We start from the raw sequence: 14,774 nt of genomic DNA on the forward strand, positions 1-14,774 counted from the left end.
CTTTCAGTATTCAGTATGAAGTAGGTAAAGTGAGATCCTTGGTGATGAAAGGTGCTCTATAAATCTAAGGACTAATTATTATTAGTTAAATTATTGTTTCACAATAACCGATTTTAATAAATACAGGACAAAATGAGAAATGGATTTAGATAAAGCAGGATGGGTTGTACTTGAACCGGAGGAACACCCATATATTGGAGAAATGATTCAATTTAGGCTTGTTGCTCTTTCTAATCTATATCAATGCTTTGGATGCCCGATTCAGTTAGCAAATTAGTTCAAACAGCAGATGATACATAAGCAGGGGTAGCAGCAAGCAGAAACATTGGCAAGGGATTTGCCAAAAGACTTAGAAAAAAATCCTGGATTGGGCAAATGCTTGGCAAATTAAATTTAATATTGATAAGTGGAAAGTGATACTAATGGGAAATCACATCATGCATTATACATATTGCATGGGTAATTCTGAGCTGCTGGAATCTATGCATGAAAGGGATCATAGTGTTTGTGCAGGTCCTTCTATGTCCTCATTAAGACAGTGTAGAAAAGCCATAAAAAACAAACCAAATGCTTGAGTACATAGCAAAAAAAAGTGGAATTTAAAATTCAAGGGAACTTGCGCAGGAAAGTTCAGCTTTGCAACACATCTGTAACACCTCATTTAGAATATAGTGTTCTGTTTTTTCCCCCACATTATTAGAAAAAGGATATTACAAGGAGTTCCAGAAAAGATTTCAGAGAGCAACAAGGCTGACTCCTGGTCTCAGAAGATTGTTGTATATGGATACGTTAGAGGTGCTAAATCTCTTTAGTCTAGGATGAAGAAAATTGAGTGGAGATTTGATTCAAGCGTACAGTATGTATATAAAGACATGTTTCAGACTTGAAATAAAGTACAACATGATCAGGGGGTCACAACTGGAAACGTAAAATCTTATGTCATACAATGATTTGTGGGTAACTGGAACAGTTAGGTAATCAGATCCAAGCCCTTACCTCCACGAATTGGGCCACAACGTCATTTGTATGTTAAAATAAGCAGTGTAAGAGAAGTAAACCAAAAAAAAAAGAAATAGTCAAAATTATTGGTCAGAAAAATGTTATATTATAGAAAGTAGATTTGAAACAGTGGTAATGATGTAGGTAGCAGGTTAGACAGGGTGTTCATTAGATACCACAGATGGGGAGCCTGAAAAGGTGAATTTCAGAAAAAGACCCTATTTGGGAAAAGTACTCTTTTGTTCTTGCCAGTACTGCTTAATTTATTCTCCAGGTTGGAATTTGAAATTACAAATGACTTATAGAAAAAATTGAGAAAGTTCTCATTGTGTGAATTAAAAAATTGGAAGTTATTTGTAAGTTTTGCCTACTTGGGATTTATATGGAAACACAAAATCACCTGGGTTAACACCTTTATAATTAGATCCTGAATAAGGACAATTTCTGTAAATTTTGAAGACATACATTACTTGTTTTCAAATTATATGTTTGGGAATTAAGTCTTGTCTTGTGAGGTGGTGGTTCTAGTCTGTCTACAGGTATATGTGCTGCATTGATGCTTTGATTCCCCTGAGCTTTCTCTTCTGGCTTCATCAGCCACCATCTGTAGGAAATCATTCACAGCAGAGTCCCCTTAAACTACTTGGCCTTGCTTCTGCATACATTTTGTGATAACAACAGCCTTAAGCATATTTCCAAAGCCCCCAGAGTGGGATGGGTCTTGTGTTATAGTGGCAGTGCCCATGTGTTAGACTACAGAGGCCCCAGATTCGTATTCTTCTGTGATTTGGATCAGCAGCTTCATCATAATTTAGTTTTGAACGGGCAATGTACTGCAAATTTTGTCATATGAACACTTTATATTAGTTTAAAAAGAAAAAGAGTGAAAAAAACAATTGGTCTATGATAGCTAATGATGTCAGCTTTTAATTATTAGTTATTTTGTTTCCCCATGGAAAGATCAACAAGTTGAAAGGCTAGTGTTTTTTTTAGAAAGTGGTATTGAATGTTAGCATAACCTGGCTTAAAACTCTGCTAGGATGTACTAACACTAATACTGTAATTTTTAAAGTTTGTGAAAGAGAGGGAGCTATTTAGCCCAGCTAGTTTTTTTGGGGTTCTAGTAGCTAACTGATCTAATGATCTCATCAAGCCATCTTGAAAGGTGAAACAGCATTGTCTTCAACATGGCTGGAAAAACGTGACTCCCACAAACATTTTGAGTAAAGAAGGGTCTCTTTTTTCAGTTTTAATTGTGTTTCACTGGGGATTCTGAGTGTGCCTGGAGGGTTAGCTTTGTCAATGCATTTGAAGATCTGGACTAATTGAACCGGGTGCCATCACAGTATTCTCTGTTCGAGACTAAAACGATTTAGTTCTTTTAGCTTGTTACAGTAACACATTCCTTTGGGTCTGGGAATGTACCTGATAACACATACCTGGAAATATTCTAAAGAACAGAGCTGCATTATATTTTTTGTAAACCAGAATTGTATACAGTATTCACAGTATTCACAGTATTAAAGTGAGCCTTTAATAGTATATTGAATAATTTAATGTTACATCCATTTACTTAAATTCTAAACTTATAACTGTACATCTAGATACAATGTTTACTTGCCTGTAACTCTTCATACTGTATACAGTCTGTCTACATGAAATTAAATCAGATGTTTCTCTTGATTTAGATCTTGAATTCTGTTTAAATATTTGAATGTCTTTTGCAGCAATCATTTTATTGTTTGTATCATCTTTAAACTGTGATCTGAGACTAGTTTACTAACTATGCTAGAATCTAGATCGTTGATTTAAAACAGGACTAACAGTCTAATACAGTCTACAGTCTAATATAGATCCCTCTGCTAATTACATCACTTCAGTCAGAGCCTTTGTCCATTATCTGTACTTTGCTTTGTATCTATTAAACATATCTTAATCTTAATGCATGCATTTGGTTGAATGCCTATCACCTACAGTTTAAATAAATAATTTTTATATAGCACCTTTAAAAATGGATTCCCAAACCTGAAACATAATCTTAAAATGTAATGCCAAGTGGTCATGCATCATACCATATAATCTACCAGAGGCATGTTATTTACTGTACAGTTAATTACAGTGTCAGAAAAAAGCAGACATTTCTGTATTTGATATAAAGTGTCTGTAAAGCCAGCTTTTACCCCTGCTCTGAGGCTACACAATTCCTGATGTCCACCAAAGCAATCTCCTGGGTGTCTCTGCAGTGGCAGTAGTTACAGGAAGTCACTTCTGACTTCCTGTAGTAATCTACAGCAAATAGTAACCATTAGAGGTTAATACTTTCAATTGTAAAGAGAATCAATTTCCTTAATATAAATTGTTATTTTTCATATTGCTTTTGTTCCAGATTAATGATAATCTTAAATCTTTTCAAATTTCCTGGAGGTAACCTACACCTCCACCTAGTGCTTTACTCAATCCATGACTTGGTTGTTGGTTTTTACATCGGCATACCTCTGGATTAAGTCTGGTGATGGTATACAATATCAGCACCAGTCTAGCTGGGTTTGGAAGGTGTTTCCTGTCAGTTTTGATGTTTTTACCCCTGTTACATTTTCATTATTAAACCCATTTTTTGTTATTCCTGATGACAGACTGTTCTGAGCTCTGGGTTAGCATTATTAGACTTGTAATTGAGCGAAAACTGTTTGAGTGAACACACCTACATTAACTCGCGAGATGATGCAGTACCTGGCCAGTCATCCCCATCCACATCTGAGCCCTCCTGATAATTCATAACCTGCTTGCTTGTCAATTGAATTTATTTATTTTTTAATGCAGCCTCCTGAACCATAAACTGCTGGGGGAAAACGCCTTATGCTATCATTAAATGGTTCGATAGCCCTTTAATCAGGAAGATTGCACTCACCTGTTCTCAGACATTCATTGTCAAAATCCCCAGTCTCCTTAATTACAATTATACAGTCATATCAGAAGTTTAATAAAATGTGAGTTGATTAAACTTTCAAGATGAAAAAGAAAAAAAGGTGTTAGGAGAAGAAAACAATATTTACAGTGTCTGTGAAACAGGTTAATGGTTTTTTTTCCCCTTCAGGATAATTTGGCAGTTAAGAGAAACAAATGTTTTTGAGCATAGCAGGCATTTTGCCATTCCTGTGTTAATCTATTTCTTCCGAATATTCTGCATTTTTAAGGCAGGGAAACAGTACCGTTCAGTGGACGTCCTGCAGTATTATCTTGTGCCACAGTGTTCTAGCTTTGAACTTTGTCATCTGTGGGACCATTTGGTCTTTCTTACAACCCTTCCAAACTCATATGATGTGCAGAACAAAATGGTCTCTCCTGTTAGAAAGCATTACAAAGAGAAGGGAGAGAAGGGATATTATGACCTTTGAACTATGCAGTAAGTACACAGGGACTCAAGTGAAAATGAGTTTCTAATAATCTTAGCCCTTATTCTTGCAATGCTATACTTTGTGTATGGGTGAGTTAAAACAAAAAAATCAAAATGTCTTCCAGGACTTGCCTTCCTAGGATACAACAGCTTTCAGTGCGAAGTGGATACTGTACTTGTGCATTAACTAGTTTAGGTTCTGGCTATGAGAAGCTGCAGATAATAACCAATTCAATGGTGTGAATTCAGAGCTGCTCCTGTGGTGTGTGGATAGAATGTCAGTGGGGATCGGTTTGCCTGACTGCATTACAGGAACCCCCCACTGTGTTCTTTAGTCGGCAGTAGCACCACCACTTACAGATGCTAATATTCAAGTTGAATATTCCCTTCTTTCAAGTGGAGTGTTAAAACATGATTGATGGAAAAAATCTGAAAAAAATGCTGGAAATTAATCCCATGAAAGAATCAATTATCACAGCAGTGGTGCGGATATTTGCTCATATTAATCACTACTTAAGTGAAAAAGATGAAAGACAAAAGAGGTATAGAGGAACACGTGGAATACATTTTTTTTTAAAGTCTAGGATCAGGCCTGATTCTGTACTGATATGTTACTACAATACGGGTAGGGTAAGAACGATCCTGTAATACATTTTTGGTCTGTAGCACAGTGATGTAGGCTGTGCTTCGATATAAATCATTTCATAACAGAAAAGCAGTGAGCCAGAAGATGATGTTTACTTTACTAGTGTTGCAAAACATTATGTATCCCTAACCTCTGAGAGCTACTGGCTGGGAGAGGATGCTCTACCTTTGACTTGGAAGGCAGCCCCTGTCAGGAGTTCAGAATGCAGCCTCGGAATGTTTACAGGAATCTAAGTGGGCCTCTGGAATGTAGGAAGGTACTGTAAAGGTGAAAATAACAGGTTGGTTGCTACGGTAACTCCAGATCCTACAACTATCACTTATTTACTTCGAATGCTGTACTGTGGAGGAATGCAGTGTGGTTTGTGTTTTGATTATGATCATTTGGAAATTAACCTGTCAATGCCACCTTGAACTTCAGATCAGAAAACAAAATTACATCTGATGAGTACCCTTAATAATCAATATTGTCTATGGGTATTTAGGTTTTTTATTTAATCACAATTTGCTCAGATTCAAATGAAGTATTGTTCTATATGTTATGTGGATAATTTTAATATATGAAGGGCATGAATATTTCATATTTAATATATGAAAGTGTAATTGAATATGTTTATTTTGCAAGTCAAATTCAAAGGCATTTTTTACTTAGTTGTCTTCACTTTAATAGCTTTTTTCTCAAACCGGCCTCAGGTGTTGCTGATTTCATTTAAACTCTTGCTGTAGCTTTCCCATTCTCAGCTTTTGAAGGTGGTGTTTGTGAAGAATATACAGTTTATGAATGCCTCATACAAGTGAAATTACAGCTAGAGAAGGATTTTATAGGCAAGACTCCACGTTTACGCAGCGGAAAATGGTTCTATGTAAGAAAAATAGCATCAGCCCTGCATCTAGGTCTTGCAGTGCTTACCACATTGTCTCAGCAAACACTGCAAGTGTCTATGAATTTTGACAAAAATGTGAGTTTTGTTTTTTGATACTTGTTCATTATAATTCTTGTAACATACCACAGAAAGGGAATTCAAATGACCTGTTTAATTGGAACATTGACATTAGATAAAATATATGCATAATTCCATGTTAGCAATTATTTTCTCTCTTTCTTACTTAGGAGTAAGTACTCAATTGTTCCATACCAGATAACCTTCATTAATTCTATTCTGTCACTATGCTTCACTGTTAATCATTTCCATTGGGGTCACACAGTACAGTAATGAAGACAACCTTTTTTCCCCTCTCTTTTCTCTCTGTGGGTGAAGACTTTAAGATCCTGCATTCCAGACCTGCTCAGAGTTTGTCTCCTTTCTTTTGTCATGGATGGGTAATCATTTGCAAGTTTCCCTACCCTCACCCCACCTCACGGTCTCTAATCTGAAGACACCAAATAGAAACTACTCCTGAGAAGGAGGTAAAAAAAAAAATCCTGAAATCTGAGTCTCCAAGGGGTGTGTGTGTGTGTGAGTGAGTGTGTGTGTGCTCGTTCACCCATTGTGTTTACAGAGGGAGTTTGAAGTTTCTTGTCAGTGGAGGCAAAGTCATTGCTGAAGTGAATAAGCGGAACCTTTTGAAGCGAAAGGTTATGAAACTGCAAGTTGCCTTGTCGTCGAAAAGCTTACGAAAACTAAAGAAAGAACAAAAACAAGGAAAGAGATTAAAAGAAGGGAGGCACGAGGCACTGAGCTGTCTGTTTTTTGTTCTGTAACAGTGAAGTAATCTGGGGGAGAGCAGAGTGCCCTTTGAAGTTAACCTGCAGCCAGAAGAGTGGGAGGGAAGAGCTGGTGCTTCTCACAGGAAACAGACAGGTATGAGAGGTCAGAGTCCTGGCGCAAAATCTCAGCTTACCGTCAATGTTCAAATGTGTTCGGCACCGACAGGCTTTCACCCACCAGTTTAAACCGAGCATGTGTTAGGGTTAATCAAGAAAACTGTGAAGGGCTTTCTGGTGTTTAAAACTCCATATTTAATGACCAGTCCACTATGGTTTGATTGAGATCAGTGTATCAATTCCCTAACAGTGTAGACTCGCATTTCTGCGAGAAGTGCACTTAGATTGCACTTGTAATTTCTGGGCGAATTGTACGGATTCGGTTCCTGGTAGACCTGTACTTAACACACACTCTGCGGAGGTAGGCTTCTGAGTCCCTCGTGTACCAACACGTTGTGTTTAAGACATGCATGTTTTTCTATGTTTCCAATACTGAGGAATGCACTCCGATTACAGTATCAACTCAATTTGTCTGTTTTGGTTGACGGGAGGGTCATACCTTATGAACTCCAGCATCCTGAAACTGTAAATATCAATAGATCAGTTGTGTTTAAAGTATCTTATCTATTATTCAAGAAAAATATTCAGTAATCAGCTAATAGCATCTGATGTAATATTTACCTGTAAGTAGAGATGTGGTAAACTATTTTTCTTTGAATTGTTTTAGCTATAGATATGTTCGAACAGCTTGTAGATTTAGTATAAAATTCAGATTTTTTTTGTTTTAAACTACTTCTATTTCTGAATTCCTCGGTGGGCATGGGTTTTGTTGTTGTAACAGCTGAAGTCCCAAAACCGAACCACATCAAATACTACTATACTTAGTAATAGAAACTAAGAATTAGATCATCTCGGGTATTTTTTTGTATTTTGTAGTCCTACATCAAGGTGTCCTTGAGGTTCTTTGTTCGATTTGAGTTTTAATTGAATGTCTCTGGTGATGATAAAAAAAGAGCAATCAGAAATAATCTAATAATTAGGAGGAAAGTGTGTCAAAGACAAATGCAGTACCAACATTTACAATCTGAACAGATACAGTATGAAATGCTGCTTTGTACATTAGGCCTGAGAATTTTTTTATGGCTGTGAGCCATTAATCGATCGCATTAAGATATTCCCAAAAACCTTGCTTTCATGGATATTATTGATTCCGTTTTTCCAATAGAAAGTCGTGAGGTCCACTGCACTATTTCTTAAGTCATTCCGTTCATCATACCTAAGGGAATAAGATGTTTATAAAGAAGTATATTTATGATGCAAACGCATTGGTTTCCTATAATGCAGGTAGTGTCCTGAGCAACATCTTTGAATCTGAGTCTGCCAGTGAAATTTTATAAGGTCGCTACAGTCCACCAATCAAATAGAATGTAACCTTTTTTTGTGAAGGATAGAAACAGCAGAACTAAAGAACTAAAAAATACTGGTGGTCATATATAAGGTCACTAAGACCTTTGGCATGAAAGGCAGGATAAGATGGAACCTATAAATCGTACAAACCTAAATTGTCTTCCTTAATCCATTTTAAACTAGGACAATGTTGTTTTCTGATCTGTTTCCAATGGGATTGGGTTTTCTATGTATTGTGCTACGTGTGACAGCCTGTTTTTGCTTTTCTGTTTATACTGAAAGCCTGCTTGAATTACTGAGTGCAGCCTTTAGGTTCATTAATTAGGCTTTGTTTGCTTTCTTTTTTAATTAGATTTTGATGGCTGTAGCTAAACCAATTCCTGTAAAACATGAATATACTATATAGGAAAAAAAGGTCCTAATGACAAATTAATACTGTTTGAGAAAGAAGGTTTTGTTTAAAAAATGCGTTGGCAATGATATTGCAGCCATAAAGGAGAGGCAGTATCTGTGGCCATTATGCTACATCCTCTCAGCTGCTGGAAATAAATATGCAGGATACATTGGAAAGTATTGATCTAAGTAGCTCATATACTGTAGCTTTATTTCTACAGAGAATGTGAATTTCTCAGGTTAAGGAGATGCAGAAGGTGTCGGATTTAAAGATTTAAATTTAAACTTGTCAGACCTGGCTTTAAAGGACACATCAAATTCATTTTGTCATGGGGAAGGTCATGGGGCAGAAAATAATGGCCTATTAAGAAAGTCATTCAATATAAATAAAGTAAAGCCAACTGTATTACCAGCCTATTTCTGTGGGAATACATCTTATTTTGGAGCAGGGGGGGCACAAGTTTTCTCTTCGTCTTCTCCTTTATTGACAGCATTAAATCATAATTACACCATTAGTTTGCGGCACCCTTCCCTAAAAAAAAGTATGATTGGGGAGGAAATAATTACAACTGCACAAACTGACTGAGATAACTGTCTTCTCGCTCAGATGTTGTTCCTCTGTTGCTAATATGTCCTGTCTATAAATATCCATAAATAGTTTAACAGACATGACAAATGTCAATGGATAATGAGCAAGTGGAAAGTTTCCAGGAGCAAAGACCAGTGCTGTTAATGGCTTTTTTTAACCACATTTAATCTAAGTGTAGGTGAGGATAGTAAGGCTCACTGCACTTTCATAGTTGGTAGGCGATACAGACCTTTTGGGTGAGAGACGGCTCCAAGGGCCATCCTCTTTAAAGCTTTTACATTGTCTCTGATATCTACACCTACATAAGAGAGAAAACCAGATTAAATTATTACCCGAGGGGAAAGAGCAGCTCCAAGAATGTACCATTTGGCTAAATACTTTAACTGCTGTTTCCTATTTATCCAGGAAACTGTGGGCCTTGACCAGAAGTGACAGGGGTGAGAGAAATTGTGAATTCTGTGAATTCAGATTACTTTTCAGTGATTCATGGTCATCAAGATTCCACAGGAAGATTTAAGTCGTATTGCACATTGCTGATAAGTGCCGATGAAGTTGCCTATACAAAAAAAAAGCAATTTCCGTTGGCAGATGAGAACAGGTATCTGTGAAACTGGTAATGGGTAAACTCAGGGCTCTGGTTTGTAATAAAGGATGTGTGAGGGGCACAATCTGTAAAGACAGTGGTTATTATTAATTATTTAATTCTGCCTAACACTGCACAGCCAAAATGGAGCTAACAAAAGGCTAAATAACAAAGCACTTTGCATTAATTACAAAAAAATAAAGTCCATAACAGTACAAATCCCATTTCAAAATACATCGTGATTCATGACCAATTTACAATACAATAGATAGGACAGTGCTTTCTTAGTCACCAAAGAAAATCAAACAAAACATGATGGAGTCCTGGTTTAATTCCAGGGTAAAGTATGAATTCTAAGTAGTGTATGTAAATAAGGAGCATCTGTGAATAGGGGTTTGAAATCTGTCTGATAAAGGTTTGTCTCTGAAAGCAGACAGCGTGTTATGGCATAAAACAAACTGATACCATGACATGCAGGAAACGGAGTGATACTGGTCACAAGTTAAAGGAGGAGAAACAATGTCCATGGTGTATAAGAAGCCTGTTACATCTGAAAAAAAAAAAACATTAGCTCACCCAAAGAAGCCTCCACAGCCAAAATCTTGTGTTTACTTCTACTTTCATTGACATCTACTTGTTTATCTCATGGTGATGTCCCTTCACTGGCTGTCTGAACAGTGTTCAGTCTCCCTTTGTGCCAGGGTAGAGCACAAATTAGAAGAGTTACAAACGATAGAATTGCTCTGTCCATCTCTTCTTTGTCGGGTAGTGTAAATAATACAAGCATCGTGTTCATCTGTCTTGAAGGATCCCAGGGAATTTTCATCAACATCAAGTCACAGCTGTTTGGTAATGACCCTGGAAATCCTTCGTGTATAAATTCAATAATGCTGTTCACCAATACAGGTCATATTCTAGCATTCCTTCTTTAACCATGGTTCAATATCACTTGATAATTTCACAGAGTTGAACAATGCTGCATATGAAAAACACACTGGGTATCTTTTCCCTCAGGTTCTGTGTGGTATAATGAGGAGCTGCAGTCTGTGAGGTCTGCAGGTTGTCAGCTTCAACGCAAAAGGAAATCAACTCGATTAACTGTGTTCTACAGGGCTTGGAAACAACATCAGTCATGATACAGGGTTTCTCTATGGAATAACAAAAATGCATACCGCTCCAAACTGATAGATAAGGAGCAGCATACTCCAAGACCTCTTCTTAAGATTATTTGTTTTCTTAGCAGATACCCTTATCCTGGGAATATGACTTTTTTTGTCCTTGTACAATACACATATGGAATTTACAGTAACAATCAAGTATTACAAATAAGGCCAGCACAAGCCGGAAGAGCAGGGCAAGTGCTCTGCCAGGCAAAACTAAGCAACACACAGACGACATGGAAACTAGACAGCAGCAAAGGCAGCCTGGTGTCCTGAACTCCATGTCTACACTAAGCAGGAACAACAGGCAAACCGAACCAACCTGAGAGCCCAGGATGCAGGGGAGAATGCAGCTGGGAGCTCAGAGACCATGGTTGCTGTTTAAACAGATGAGTCAGTTTGGAGCAGGCACCAAAAGGGGTGCAGGGACTGAGGAGTTCTGATTTCTGTCGGTAGTTCAATCCAGCACTACTAAGGAGCAAGAGAGGAGTATGAGCAAACTCTGACAATGGGAGAAGAGAGCAGGGGTGCAGGATGTCTGCCAGAAGGGGAAGATTGGAGAGGGCAGGAAGGGCAAGACAAGAGACTGAAGACGGGAGCAGAGTTATTGAGGCAGCAGTAGACCAAGACTAGGGCAGTGGTCTCAAACATAGGGCTGGGTCTGGCCCCTCAAGTTCATTTTTCTGACCCATTTGGCAGTTGCATCGAGTGCCATTGGCCAGGATTCAGTTCGTATCTTGTTTGAGCCTGCATAGCCCTGAATGAGTTGATGGAGATGGGCCTAGAGAGAGTAACAGTGCTCCAGACAGGGCAGCTTCAGGGCTTAGACTAGCAGTTGTGTGAAGTAATTGAGACAAAAGGAGCAGATTCTGTATCTGTAGCAAACTGTTGCTCAAGAAATGACAGGATTGTGCCAGAGAAGAAATGTGCCAGAGAAGAAAAGGAGAAAATAGTGGAATGGAAGAAGAAGAGCTTTTGCAAGATTTTAGTTGACAAAAATGATATTACGCTTAGGTGGAGATAGATGAGATATACAGTAAGATGCACATTAGGGCAGCAACACAGAGCAAAGGGTTCTCATAACTGGTTTGGGGTACAAATCCAAAGGAAACCCTGCTGTTGTAATGTTGAGAAAGATACTTCCCTTGAATTGTTCTAGTAAACTTTACAGCCACAAATAAATGGGTGCAAATGTCATTTGTTTTGGATTCAAGTGTCATCCAAATAAATTTGAGGTAGGTAAGTTAGATCCGAGAAGAGGTCTGAGTATCAGAGGAGAAGAAAGAGGACGTTTTGAGCCTTAGCAGCAGAAAGTGATCCCATAAAACGTGGGGAAAGACGAGAGGACCCAGGAAGTGGGTGTAGAGAGGTGTGCCTGTGAAAGAAGCTTGATTCCAGACTCAGATCATATATCCTACTAGGGCACTGCATCTATGAAAAAAACAGCAGGCACTTTCATATATATGCAGTACTTCACATCAGTATATCAGATATGGCTGGCCCAAATAGAGCAATATAAAGTTTATATTTGTTTCCGTAATATACAAAGTTCACAGATTGTCATCCTTATTCTTCAATACATATCTGGTTGTGCCTGAGGCATGAGTGATGAACAGTTATTAACTCTGCAGATGGTATTTCACATACAACTAATGTTGTCCTTTAGGTTTTTTGTTTTGTTTTTTTCGGGGTTCATGGATATTAGATTGCGTGACTTCAGGGCCTTCACTGTAAATTGTTCTGGCAAATAGTAATGAAAAAGGACTGAATAAACCAGAGAATTGTGGAGGGATGGACTGTTCCTCACATAAACACATAAGTGGTGTGATGTGAGAAAAGAATGAGGGAGAAGCATTTATGTACTCCAGCATTTGTTAACTTGTACTGGTCATGTTGAATTATCATATTCACTGGGATTATAAACACACATAAATCTGCTTAGATGTTTGAAAACAGCATAGGATGATTGTGCCTTCAGCTGCTCAAATATGAGCAATTACTGTATGTACAAGAATAATTTCTGGTGAGGGCAGTAGAAAGATGGATCCCATCTGCAGAGTGCAAGGTGGGACTGATGACACAAGGCAGGAAGTCAGTCCTTCTTAGGACTACAAAGGAAGGGACAGTTTCAGACATCAGGCATCACTAACATGCCTCGCGGAGGTGGAGGGAAACATAAAAACTTGATACCATGGCAAACACGGGGCAACTCTGCCCATCCAGGTGCCTGAGAACAGCATTGAACCCAGGACCCTGATCTACAATATGTGGCAGCACCAGCCACACTGCTTTGCTGTCCCAGCAATGAAACACTTTAGTACAACTTTGTTGCTGAAAACACACAGCCACTAATCTGGCTGGTATGCAGAGGAATGGGGGAGTTCATTTGTTGGCATTCCATAGTAGGATTTCCATCAAAACTCTTGGCGGAGTAGTAATGTGTTTACCTGTAACGAGACATATAGCTTCACACCCAGGGGATTGTGGCAGAGCTGTGGAGTCATATATCTAGTTGAAAAGAACAGGATGGTGTTTCTGGCCATTGTAAAGTAATAAAGTAGAAACCTGTCTCATCTTAAAAAAACTACTTTCATATTAGTAAAACCCTGGTTTGGCTGAGGGACAAGTGATGAGGCACCAGGGGGTTAAGCTGCTTTGAGAGTAAGCTAGTTGACTGTGATGACTTTAATGGAGTAGCATTTATACCAGGAGAACTTGGACATGATGGTTTCAGCGGGATTCCTGAAGAGTTTGCACTTTCTTGTTCTATGAGATAATCAAAGTGAGTGGGAAGCGACTTCTGCCAGGGGGACTCTCATGCAATCTCATGTAACTACTTTCCCTAGAATGGGTGGCTCCTGAGAAATTGCTTCTATACCCGAGTTCCTCAGACACTGTTGTGGCTGTGGTTTATAACATTGCATGCAACAAATTGATTTTCTCTTTTTCTCTCTGGGATACATCCGTGTAGACAAGAAGAAGCACCGGCCTGTTTCGAAAGGTAATGCCTCTGTTACAGTTAATATTCCAACTCTCATAAACCGCAAACTATCTCGCCCGCAAGATTGCGATGTAAGTCAATAATTTTGTTGCTTTCTTTCCCAAATTACAGTTAATAAACAGAACAGGCTGAAAATGCAGTTTCCAAGATACCATAGATAACAGCAGAAAATTGTTTCATTGTTTTGCTGCGTGTTCTGCTTTATTTAAAGTTCAGAATTGATACTTTATGCTCTTTCAGCTTTTCCGATCATGTATGTGCTTTTGGTTTTCACGTATTTGTGAGATATCATAAATTATACTCTTTCTCAATAAGAGGCTGCTTTTGCTAGATCCCCTTCTTGAAATGCACAGTAATGGTGTCATTAAGCGAAGCCAAAACCAAAAGTGTTGGCTAAGTAATTTAAACTTGATCAGGGACCTTTTTGTCAGGATTTTAAAAACAAGAAAGGAGTTACTCAATGTATTGTCCCATACATCACATTTACACTCACTTGACTTCACTCTTAATCAAACATGTTTTTTGTGTTCATTGAGGGTTCATGTTGACTTGGGAAAGTCCTTGTTTTCTGAAACAAGGTCACTGAGCCACAGCATGTATAGGGAGAAAGTTAGGAATGCAATGTTAGCTAGTCTTCATGTCAGCATTCCTAATGACGCTCACATGAAGACCAGTTCCCATCTAGTTCCAAAATATGGAAAACTTGGAAATGTAGAAAAACGTTATCTTCCATGGGCCAATCTTTTTTGAAAAAATCCTGTTTGGGAGTATTTACATGTGGGGCATTTAATTCTTCAGCACCTCCAGCTCTGTACAGTTTTGATGAATCTTTATTTTAAGCTAAAATTTCCAAAAACATTCTGCACTTTCACCAAAAATTGACCACAAAGGCATATGC

At 38.2% G+C, this 14,774-nt stretch overlaps 1 protein-coding gene across 11 annotated transcripts in view; it reads left to right on the forward strand.

Moving 5' to 3' along the window:
- The window catches only part of large2 (LARGE xylosyl- and glucuronyltransferase 2), a 237,931-nt gene that overhangs the window by 186,534 nt on the left and 36,623 nt on the right, over positions 1-14,774 (forward strand). For 6 of the 11 annotated variants that reach the window (XM_015338532.2, XM_069181876.1, XM_069181875.1 and 3 more), the window contains one exon: positions 6,744-6,840. The exons of 1 other annotated variant lie outside the window; for it this stretch is intronic. The gene's annotated coding sequence lies outside the window, so the exon portion shown is untranslated. Of the gene's footprint in view, positions 1-5,624; positions 5,998-6,297; positions 6,447-6,743; positions 6,841-13,846; positions 13,877-14,774 lie in introns of those variants that run through there. 4 more of the 11 variants (XM_015338528.2, XM_015338526.2, XM_069181878.1 and 1 more) reach the window with 4 other exon arrangements.

This window comes from Lepisosteus oculatus, chromosome 21 (genome assembly GCF_040954835.1).
Source record: "Lepisosteus oculatus isolate fLepOcu1 chromosome 21, fLepOcu1.hap2, whole genome shotgun sequence".
In the NCBI taxonomy this organism is placed as follows: Eukaryota; Metazoa; Chordata; class Actinopteri; order Semionotiformes; family Lepisosteidae; genus Lepisosteus; species Lepisosteus oculatus.